Genomic DNA, 12735 nt, shown 5'->3' with positions numbered 1-12735 from the left:
ATGACTTATGCTATACTCCTAATGATCAGCTAAATTTGGATTTTGTCATGTATATCCTTAATTTAGATATCTTGATAAAGTCCAGGAAGTTGATGTTCTATTCCTGGGGCCTCAGTTAAGTGTCAAGTTCAGTATAGTATCCATTCATGCATCAGGTCCCCATGTTTTAACCTTTAGTGAACTTTTCTTTTGAAATGATATAGTGACGAGCAGTTGCTTAGAATAGAGAGAGTAAATGTTTCATGATAAGAAATGATTGTTGCATGTTAGTTTTACACGAGGCTGTAGATATGAAGATAGGCTTGAATGTCATGATGAGGTGTAAGGGGATTGAATGTCATGATGATGTGTAAGGGACTAAATGTATTCACAAAATTTAAGTAGGCTTGAACATAATGGGAGAATTCAGTCCAGATCAGACCTCAGTAGGTAAAGTGATTAGCACCCATATCCTAAAATTTTAGCCATGGTGTGATTTCTTATTTAGATATCTCATTCAGACCATGCCAAGATTTCCTTGCTCCCTAAAGTCAATAGAAATTTATAGAAAGAGTGTCAATAAATGATCCAGTTGAGTATAAGTTTTCAATATGAGTTAGTCCATAAAGACAAAAATCCAACTTAGCAGTCAGGCAGACAAGTTTGTACGTTTTCCCTATCTTTACACCCAGTCGTACTATCCGAAGTCTCATGAATATAACTATTCCAAAGATAGAGGAACCAGGTAGTTACTAGTTCATCTCAATTCATGTGCCATGCCTCAATTTCCGATCCCAAATATTCATTCATGATTCAATTCATAGGTACCCCGTGCATCGTGTCAGATTTTTCTTAGTATCTTACCCAAGTCAACATTCTTTGAGGGACATAATATCCTAGGGGTAGGATGCATTATAACCCCTAAACTTTTATGTCCTAAACCTTGTATTTTATCTTCACGTAGCAAATCCATCTTGGAGTAACGGGTACTCATAAGTTGATGCTTAAGTTCCAAACTCAGCCATAAGCCATGTATTTAGGGGCTCAGTTCAGTTTATGATATCCAGTTCATATATCATGTTTCACACTCAGTCATGTTCTCATATTCCCGTCTATACATGTTTAGTAAATGATCTTAGGTTCATTAGTATTCTCAGCTTAAGGTGACGGTCTTTCTTAGATTTACTCAATTCCATGATTCAACTATAGTTGTAAACTTGGCATCCCTTCCCAATGCATAACTATTCGTACATTAATGAATTATTTTATTCATGTATTCCATGCATCAGATATGCATATTCAGTAAGAAAATTCAGCTTGTCAGTAGTTCAGTCATGTATTCCATGCATCAGATATGCATGTTCAGTGTGTAAACTAAGTATATCAGTGTTCCTTAGCTTAATTAGTTTCATTCGAGGATGAATGTTCCCAAGGGAGAGATATTATAATACCCCCGCATTTCCTTAGCCTAGATTAACTCTCAGTACATGAGTGATATAGTTAGAAATTTTTTAAATACTTAGTATTTTTCAGTTTAGAGCCTGCCATTATGTAGGAAATTGAATTAGCTTTCCACCGATATAAAATTCGCCTAAATTCAATAACCGGGTAAGAAGTTATGACTATTTTAAGTTTCAGTCGTTAAACACCGTCATTTAGGCCAGTAGCACATCACGGAGTATGTCTAAATGGTAATTTTCATTTTTCAGTGAGCCAACGCAATACAACTGTGTTGCGCCATCAGCCAATTTTCCAATTATCACTTTTCCAGTGTTGCTCCATGATAATGGCGCATCGCGCCAAGGCCCAGGTTCCCATCCAGTCAGGTACTACGATGGCGCTGCGTCACACTATCAGCCCAGTTCCCAATTGTCCACTTTCCAGTGAGCCGGCGCGATTGTACTGCGTCGTACCGAGGTGAAAAATTACGATTCCCAACTTTCGTTATTTAATTCCAGGGGTTTTTTGGTCAATTCTCAAAATCCCTAATCATCCTAAACACGGGATTTATACCCTATATAATCTAATATCTCATTATTCACTCACTTTTCTCAAGAATTAAATCATTCTCTCTCAAGAGGCAAAAATTCTAGCTTCAAGAATCAAGGTTAATCCTCAAAAAATCCTCCAATAACCTTCAAGAAATCTTCTTCTCAGGTATGTTAGGTGTTCATTCATGGGTTTCTTTCACCCATGAAGTCCCAAAACCCTTTTTAAACATACAAGATCTCAGATTCATGATTTCTATGCTTAAATTAGATTGAATTAATGTTCATGATATTAGTTGGGTTTCAATCCATGATTTAATTGCAAGTTTCCTGAAAATTGAATAGCATGTGTGATAAATATGTGATTATCTTGATAAACCTTTGAATTTACAAATTGATTAATGTATCATGATGTTTATGTGTTGGCCATTATTATGTAAATAATCCATGCTCCCCAAGTGTTTGCTAAATTGCCTATGTGATATAAATAGTGGAATCATGACATGTTATTATGTGGTCCCAATCATGTACAAGCTTATGTCCTACAAGTGTTTGGTAAAATGCTTATATGATTTGACTAGTGAAAGCATGACATGTTAATATGTGATTCCATTCATGCACAAGTTCATGTATATTAAGTGTTTGACAAAATATCTAAATGAGTGCATTGTTATCACGCACATATTGTTATGCCTTTAAGATTGTGTTATGTCTTTCTTTTTATGCTATCGAGTCCTGGGGGTATTTTATACTCAAAAATTTAGCTGTTTACCTAGAGCTAGTGTTAGTTACAGAAAAGTATCAGTTATGTCACGATCAGTAGAACTCAGTCAGTTATAGAACTCAGGAAAACTCAGTAGACTCAGTATCAGTCCAGTCTAGTTCAGTATAATTAGTTCAGTATCTTTCAGTTGCGAGTAGGATTTAGCACCAAATGAGTGCAAGGATGACAGATTCCCCATTAGAGAGGCAGAGTCGTTAGCAGTAGGCCCAGTACTCCAGAACTGTGTATCCAGCACAGGATGAGAAGTCACCCATCAAACTAGGCTTGACTACCTCCCAAGGATCACCCGTTAGATTAGGCTTGGCTCCACCCAGGTGTAACCCATCAGTTAGGCTTGGGATCCTAGTTTTCCTATGTTAGTACCCGTGTCACGGTATTAGGACCCATCCAACTAGGATCATAAGTTAGACCTCTATCAGTTCAGATTTGGGGCATGTTAGTTAGATGATTCCCTCCCACAGTCTCAGTTTCAGTCTACAGTTTAGAACTCAGTTCAGTCTTATAGAATTAAGACTATTAGACACAGTGAATCAGTATCAGTAAATCAGGTATCTGTAACTTCGATATCAGTTACTCAGTTATGAGAACTCAGTACTTAGCTTCAGAAAAGCTCAGTTATGGTATATATATATATGCAAAGTATTACATACTCAGTATTTACAGTAGTTTTTGTTATCCATGTACTATCATATTTAGTTACTCTATATCATCCAGTCAGTTAGTATTCATGCATATGAAACTACTAATCACATACTCTTTCTTTGTGCTATGATGTCTCATATTATAGGTTCGGACGCTCAGGTTCCTGACCGGACTTAGACAGATCCAGTCAGTAGTCGCAGATTTAGTAGTGAGTCCTCATCTATCGAGGATATGCTTTTATTCTAGTATTTTAGTTTATCAATAGTTCAGTAGTTGGGGTTAGTTGGGGACTTGTCCCATCAACTCCACTTTCAGACAGTTCACATTAGAGGCTTTCAGACTAGATTTTCAGATGGTATTCAATTTTACAGTTTGTTATTTCATATGTTATATTTTATCAGTATTTTAGATCTTGAACTTTATGGCAGTTCAACCTATTTTTCATATTTATTACAGTATTATTATTCAGTGCTTACAACAGATATTAGTCATGGGTTAGCTTGTGGTCCTTCAGGGTTGTAAGCATCGAGTGACACCCAGGGTGTACTCTCGGGGCATTACACTGAGTCAGCTGGGGTTTTGTCCCAGTGAATCTCTAGATATTAGTAGTAGAGGCTTGTCAGACTGATAAATGTGCTTCAGATTTTTTGTGATTGATTTATCAGACTTTTGAGATTAGTGTTTTTTTTTAGATATTATATTCAGACAGTTTTCTGCATATAGTATGACTTTTATGTCCATATTCCTCATCATTATGAGATTCAGACTTAGTAGAAGGTAGACAAGGTTAACTTAAGGCTACTTGTAGTCTTGAGCACTGTGTGATGTCTCGAGACCCATTTTTAGGGTGTTACATCATTGTACAGTGAAATAAGCTTTATCAGTCTGGGGAGATTCCTTCAGTGAATCTGATAAAGCTAAAAATCTTGAAGATGTGTCTATGCTGGCTCTGGAGGATAGTAAAGTCACCTATAATTCCTTGTTTGATCCTAACAAATGATGACAAATAAAATGAGGTAACTCTTTCTGATATCAAAGAAAATTTAGATAACTACTCTGCTAGAAAGATAAGGAAGCTTGGAAATATGTTGATTGATTTTGTGTGTGAATTGACTGCTCAAAATAAATGCTCTAGAAGAAAAAGTATAAAATCAAGAGCTTAAATTAATATCTTTAACTCTGTATTTATTTGAAACTGAGGAATTGTCCATAAAATTAAAATTTAAAAATCTGAGTTTAATGAGTCAACTGGAGAAAGTAGATGATTTTGATGGTAAAGGGAAAAAAGAAGCCTTAATGCTTCAAATTGAGCTTGAAGATAAATTAAGGGATTCTCAAAATCACCTCATAACTACACTCCATAAGAATGAGGAATTAGAAAATGACTTCGTTTGTATAAGAGAAGATCTTAACAAATCCCTAAAATGGACTATATCCTCACAAATCCTTTCTAATTTAACTAGTCAGGGAGTCAATAATGGTAAAGGCCTTGGATATTAATATAGAACTCACTCACTTGGGTATCTAGGAAAGGTTGTTCATGTTGTTAAAAGCAAGGTCCACAAACCACTGTATACTCATTGTCGAAGGGATGAGTACTTGAAGGAGAACTGTCAAAGTTGGATTAGAGCTAAAATAAACAATGCTAGGTACATCCAGCAAGAGAAATCTTGTCCTAAGGATTCCAAATCCTTGAGAAATCTCAAGAAGTACTCATTGTCTAGATGGTCCAAGAAAAATTTGATCACACCATTATATTTCTTTTGGGAACTCAAACTCAAGTAGGTTTCCAAATCTAATAAATGAATCAGGTTTTAGGTAGGAGAAAAAAAGGCAATCAGAACAAGTTCAAGGAAAGTGGATGTTCAAAGTATATGACTGGGAGGACTGACTATTTTCTCTCTCTCAAGACACTTTGGTTTGGGAAATATTAGAAAATTTCATGACCATGTAATAAAAGATGTGTATCTTGTAGATGGTCTCAAGTACAGTATTCAAAGTGTATCTCAAATCTGTGATAAGGTAACAAGGTGAAGTTCCTGTCTGATGGATGTACTGTGTCAAGCTTGATGTCTGGAAAAGTCATTCTCAGAGCTAAAAGGTGTAAAAATATTTATGTGGTTGATCTAGTCTCTGTAGTTGACTATGAGTTAACCTGCTTGAGTGCACAAGGTGAAAATATTTATCTTTGTCAGAAAAGGCTGGGACATCTAAGTTCCTCTTTACTGAACAAATTGGTTTCAAAGGACCTGGTTCATTATATGCCAAAGCTGCAATTTTCATATAACAAGGTTTATGATACTTGTGTTAAGGGAAAGCAAATTAGATCCTCATTCAAACAGAAAAAAGTAGGTTAGTACCTCTAGACCACTCGAGTTACTGTATATCGGCCTGTGTGGACCTATTACAGTCCAAATTAGAGGTGGAAAGAGGTATGTGTTTTTTATTATGGATGAATACTCCAAGTTTACCTAGACATTGTTGTTGGGAACCAAGGATAAAACCTATGAGGTTCTGCTGACATTTTCCAAGAAAATTCAGATGAAGCTAAACTAAAAAATTGTTGGACTCAGATCTGATCATGGAAATGAGTTTGAAAACTCTCTAGTCGTAAAATCCTATGCTAATAATGGAATTAGTAAGAATTTCTTTGATCCCACAACTCCTCAGTAGAATGGGGTTGTTGAAAAAAATACAGGACTCTCATATAATTGTCAGGACTATGTTGATTAGCAGTGGGCTTCCCAAAAGTTTTTTGGGTTGAAGCTGTTAGTATTGCCTGTTATGTGATTGAGAAAACTAATAATATCATCTATGAACCTTAAATACAAATCTGGAATCAAACACAAAACATCAATTTTAAAACTTTCTTATATTTCTCACTTAGTAACTCACAACATGAATCAAATAGCAACATTAAATAATTCTCGCTAATCATAATAAAGTTGCTACTTTGAAGGTCAAAGGCATAAAAAATGACCTTTATGGCTTTAGAAAGTCCAAAAATGAGCACTAGCCATTCAAATAAATAATTCTTGAATTTAGAAGACAAAGATACCTCAAATCTTTTTGTCGCCCAAGAAGATGCTCCAAATAATCTTACCTCATTGTAGACCCTCCCTTGATGGTATTTCACAAATAGATCAACAAGGTTAGCAAACTCATCAAAAGAAGAATTGTCACATTTATGCCCATAGATATTTGGCAATGCTTCAAATAGATCATATTTACATTTCCTTGTGGAAGCATTTAAAAATTTATCCCAAATTATATCCTCAAAGGCAAGATTAGAGTAAGTAAATAAATTGACATAAAAGCTAGCATCTATCAATTTACTACTCAAATCACTTGTGCCTCTCCCATTCTTTAAAAGATTTTCTTCAATTTTGGAGGACATTTCAACACAAGAAGTACTTTCAACCAATAATTTGGGAGTTAGCTTACTAACATCCAAACAATTAACACCCTCAGATAAGTCACAAGAATCATTTTCATAAATCATGCATTTTTTAAGTTTTGGATCATCACTTTTATCAAGTGCATATGAGTCAACAAGAAATGGATCACTCAATTGAAAATCACCAGAAAGAGGATTTTTCAAAATTTTAAAATAATGACATTCTTTAAGCTCAAAAAGACTATGATCACACTCATGCTCCATTTCAAGAGTACTACCACCAAGAACATTCATGTCCTTACAATATAAAGAATTGTTACAATAAAATTCACTTGCAAGGAGACAATCATTATCAATCACATTTTTAGTGTTCCAAATAGCTAAAGAAGAAGTATATTCATCTTCATCACAAGAATTCAAAGAAACATTATGTGTTTTCATATTTGACATGACACTAGATTGAAATATTTTAAGCTCACAATCAATGACAATTTTATCTCCATAATCATATTCAACTAGTGTATGGTCATTATTCATTTGTCTATGGAAACAAAGTAAAGAATAATTAACCTCGTCAAAAGATGGTCTAACATTCACACTCAAGTCACTATCAAGTTCATTTGACATAACTAAAGAGTTAGGATTAGTCTTTTTACCTTGATGAACACTTAACGAATATTTTTTACCTTGATTTTCTAAAATTAAGTTCACCTACTTACTTGAAGTAGTTCCAACTTTACTTGTTTCTTTCAATTCTTGAATTTCTTTCCATGTTGAGTCGTTCTCTTTGTGCTCTTCTTCAAGAATACCTATAAAAGAAGTGGAAATACTAGAACAACAAGAATTCAAAATTTTAGAATTAGAAGAAGAAAATCTCTCACCCACATTCTCTTATTTTTTATTATCTCATCTTCTTTTCTCTCACTTGATTCACTCTTATTCTTTTCCTCTTGTGATAATTCATTGTCATTTTTCAAATCTCTTTTTGTTTGTGCTTGTAGCCACTCACTCACATTAATTCAAATATCCTTTCTTTTTTTCTCTTTCAAATTGTCACTATTCACTCCCTCACTCCTCTTTTTCTTTTCTTACTCACTCATTTCATTAGGAGTGCAATAGTCTTCAAGGATCCCTTTTGAGTCATTAGGATGACTCTTCACATCATTTTTCAACTTAGCATTACTAAAAGCTCCAAAGACTCTACTTAAATTATTGGAATGACTTTGTACATCAAATTTTAAGTTAGTAGTCTTCACTTTTACTTTCTTGACTTCTTCATTTGTTATTGAAGATTCCTTAATGGACTTAGGAGTTAAGACATGCTTTAGTTCCATCGAATCTACAACAAAAAAAATTTCCAACTCTCTATCAAACCAAAATTTATTACGATTGAACCAAGGAGCTCCTAAACATACCAAACAAGTAGATGAAGTATAGATATCACACCAAATACCCCCTTGATAGCTTCCATGGTAAATAATGATCTTCAACTCTTTGTCAACCAAATTTCCATCAAATTTATATGGTAAGCTTTTCGTATGACAAGATATATCCAACCACTCAACCAAAGAAAGATCAATAAAGTTGGTATAACAAAATTTGTTTACACCTAAGTTGCAATCAAATATGCAACCACTCTCATACCCCTCCACAATGACTTCAAATTAAGTCAAACCTTCATTAAGATCATGCTCTTTTTTTTTTCTAGAAGCACCACTATAATCATGAAAAACTTCACAACAACTCTTACTAGAAGTAGAATTATAAGATGAAGTTCCATTTTCACCATTGACATCCAAACATCCATTGTAACTTCTTGAACCTATATAAGACGTAATTATGACAATGAAAGTGGTTAGTAAATAATGGACCTCAGAAGTCACTCCCTCACATGTATAACTTAGGTGATGGTACTCAATTTTCTTTCTGCTCTTGTATGTACTCAAAGTTTGTAGGCTTTTATGACTACACTCAAATGATCTCACCACTCAAGCCTTTTACCACTCATGGGTATGCCTTAATCTCTTCATGTTTCTACAATCTCAAATAATATCAAAGTAAGCTTTCAAGTATTGGTTCAGAGTAGAGTTTATGTCACTAATAAAGAAGGACAAAACACACTAACGGACAAAGAATGAATTAAACACATAATGAAACTAAAAAGAGAAAAGCACGAAAGAAATTAACACAAAATGAAATATGAACACAAAAATAACTAGATTACATGAGTAGAACTAATACTCAACGTAATCTAGCTAAAGAAATTGACATACAATATGATTTACCCATAAACTAACCAACTCAAATTTTAGAGTTTGGGAAAAACATGACCCAACTCAAATCAAGTTTACCCAATCAATATGAGACACTTTTAATCATCACCCAATAGTTTTTGAAGTAAGAAATCAACTCACACTTCAAAATTTCACTAACATTCGCACAAGAAAAGATGTCTAATTTTTAAACCCAAAATTGACCCCAAATTCGTTCGTAGATTCCAAAATTGAAAACTAATATAGTTTACCCATGATCAAAACAACTTAGATCCACAAGATGCGAGTAAAATTTTCACAAGAAAGCTCAAAAACTCAATTTTTTGCACTTTAGCAAGTGCTGAAATTTCATCTGCGAAAATGAGAGAAAGTAGGGCAAAATCAACTTCAAATCCTCTCAAATTTAATATTCAAGCACTTTGAACTATTATAAACAAAACCCAACAACACGCACTTGAAAATTTCTCAAATTTTCAATTCGATTTTTATTTTTATTATTTTTTTAATTTTCAAATGATACAAACCAAGGATTAAGAATTGTTGGAATAATTCTTTAGCCTTGCTCTTATACCAATTGATGTAAAATGGGATACAAGATATATAAATTCAAGAGATAATCAATAAATTAAGAAGAGATAAGTAAGAAAGATAGAATAATCCCACAATTGAAGTGAACTAGAGATGAACAAATGTTGATTTGTGACTCTCTAATTTGAACAACAATTACATGATTAATTCAAGGGAGAAGAGAATTGAACTCATACATGAATAATCTTACCAAAAGATATTCAAGAGAGGTCCAATGTAGAGACAAAGGGATAGACCCACAAACTCATAAAGAGTATTCAATCTAAAGAATGTAGTCTCCCTAAAATATGCTCATCATATTCTATTTATACTTCTAGGGTAAGCTAAGATATGAAAAGACATAAATGCCCTTGATTAAATGTGTATCATATTATGACTAAAAAGGACCATAAAATATCATGTTAATCTTCTATTGTGTTAATTCTTAGCTTCCGTACTATCTTGAAAAACTTTATACTTTTGATGTCAAGTTGAAATCCATTCATGCAATTAGCACTTTCCGAACTTGCATTACATTCCCATTCAAAGAGATGATATAACTGGAGATTATGGTCAAGGATAAAGTGATATAGTTAAAAATGATTAAGGTTATGGTGATTCAGGATCTTAGTTACAAATACCTACTCTAAGAGAAGAACAACAAGAAGGGTCTAGAGAAAATCTCCAAGGACCTGGTCCTAGCAGAAATCAACTTAGAATTACAAATTAGAAGCACAAAGCCTCTCACCCTTTTGAAAATATGACATCCTTTGGAATATGAAGCACAAACAAAAGCTCAAGCTAGAAATTTCATGGCCTTCTCAGCCTTCTTATCACAAATTGAGCCCAAAATATAAAAAAAGATCTTAAAGATACTGACTGGATCAATGCAATGTAGGAGGAGCTTCAACAATTTAAAAGAAGCAAAGTCTCGCACATAGTCCCTAGGCCTATTGATAGAACAATTATTGGGACTAAATAGGTGACATAAATAAGCAGGATGAGCATGAAACTATCAATATAAATAAATAAAGGATGGTTGTTCAAGGTTATAATTAGGAGAAAGGAATTGACTATGATGAGACATTTGCTCCCGTAGCAAGAATAGAGGCTATCAGGATTCTTATTACATTTACTACCAACATGGGATTCAAACTCTTCCAAATGAATGTCAAAAGTGCCTTTCTGAATGGGAATCTGAAGAAAGAAGTTTTTGTTAAACAACCTCCAGGTTTTGAAGATACAGACTATCCACATCATGTGCTCAGATTAGATAAAGCTCTGTATGGGTTGAAGCAAGCACCTACAGCTTAGTATGAAAAAATCTCAAGGATTCTTCTTGAACATAGCTTTAAAAGAGGGAAAATTGACAATACTCTTTTTTTCAAGTCAAGAGGTAGCAACTTGCTAATTGTCCAGATATGTTGATGACATAATTTTTGGAGAAACCTTTGAATCACTATTGAAGAGTTTGCAAAACTAATGGGGAGTGAATTTAAAATGAGCATAATAGGTGAATGGAGTTTCTTCTGGGAACTTTAGATCAAGAAAACCTCTCAAGGGTCAATGATTTGTCAACAAAAATATATCAAGAAGTTGCTGAAGAAATATAATATGGGAGAAGCCAAGCCAATTGATACTCCAATTGGAACTAGTTCAAAGATTAATAATGCTGAAACTAGTCCCTCAGTAAATGAGACCATGTATAGAGAGATTATCAAATCCTAACTATATCCCACTGCAAGCAGACCAGATATTGTATTAAGTATGGGAATGTGTGCTAGATTTCAGGCTTGTCAAAAAGAGTCCCATTTGAAAGCTGTAAACAAAATTCTCAAGTATCGGAAAGGTACAGGGTACCTAGTCTTATACTATCCATCTGGAGATAGTTTTGATCTAATTGGCTATGTTGATGCTGACTATGTTGGATATTTGGTGGATAGAAAGAGCACCTCAGGAATGGCTCACTTTCTTGGTTTTTTCCTAATTTCCTGGGCTCTAAGAAGCAAATCTTAGTTACTCTATCTACTACTGAATCTGAATATATGGTTGTTGCCTCATACTATACTCAATTGTTATAGATCAAACAATAACTAAAAGACTTTAGGATATTTTTAGAAACTATCCCTTTGATATGTGATAATACAAGTTCTCTTAACATGGAAAAAAATCTTGTGCGGTATAAGAGGACCAAGCATCTTGATGTAAGTAATTATTTTCTGAGAGACAATGTTAAGAAAAGAGTTATTTGCATGAAGCTTTGCAAGACTGAGGATCAGATAGCAGATATTTTTATAAAGGTACTTCACAAGAAGCAATTTGGAAATAACAGGTTGAGGCTGGGGTTGATCAAAATGAACTGACCTACTTAATGGTTCAGTTCTCCTCTATAAATTGGCTACGATCAGGAGATAGTTATCCCTGATAAAGTATGCACTTATTGGTCTAACTCAGTACTATGCCTTTGCAGGTATACACGCATGGTGAACTACTTTAAAGAATAACCTATGAGACAGACACAACTATGAGAATTCACTCAAGAAAGAGAGGGACCTGGCCATTTCTCTCAGGTTAGTACCAAAATTGTGTACGTTAAAATCATAAAAGTCTTTGTGAAAAATTTGCATTTCTTTCTCTAAGTAAAAGGTGTCAAATCCCTAGAAAGGTAAAGGGTTGCACCTATTATGACCAGACACGTTATTTCCCCTAAAAGGTCTCTAAAATGAAAATGCTTAATTCCTTTAAAATTCAAATCAAATCTTTTCTCTCCCGTTCTCTCTCAAATTAACTCTCAAATCATCTTTTTTAACACTAATCATCTTAGAAAAGCTTTTCTATTCACTCTTTTACAAAAATCTCCAAATAGTTCAAATTCATACTCCCTTAAGCCCCGCTAAAAAATAAGAAGATGTTCAACCCTTGTCACTTCAATCAGAAAACCCCAAAACTGAAAATTCTAATCCTTCATTGTCCAAAACTCTAGAAGATTCTTCTTCTAATCCGTCTCAAGAATCTAAGTTCATTCCACCCACTATATTTTTCCTCAAAATTCCTAAACCTCCAAATGAACTTATTCCAAAAGAAACTTTAAGAGCTATGGAAATC

This window comes from Capsicum annuum, chromosome 12, assembly GCF_002878395.1.
Source record: "Capsicum annuum cultivar UCD-10X-F1 chromosome 12, UCD10Xv1.1, whole genome shotgun sequence".
In the NCBI taxonomy this organism is placed as follows: domain Eukaryota; kingdom Viridiplantae; phylum Streptophyta; class Magnoliopsida; order Solanales; family Solanaceae; genus Capsicum; species Capsicum annuum.
This window is presented reverse-complemented; position numbering follows the sequence as displayed.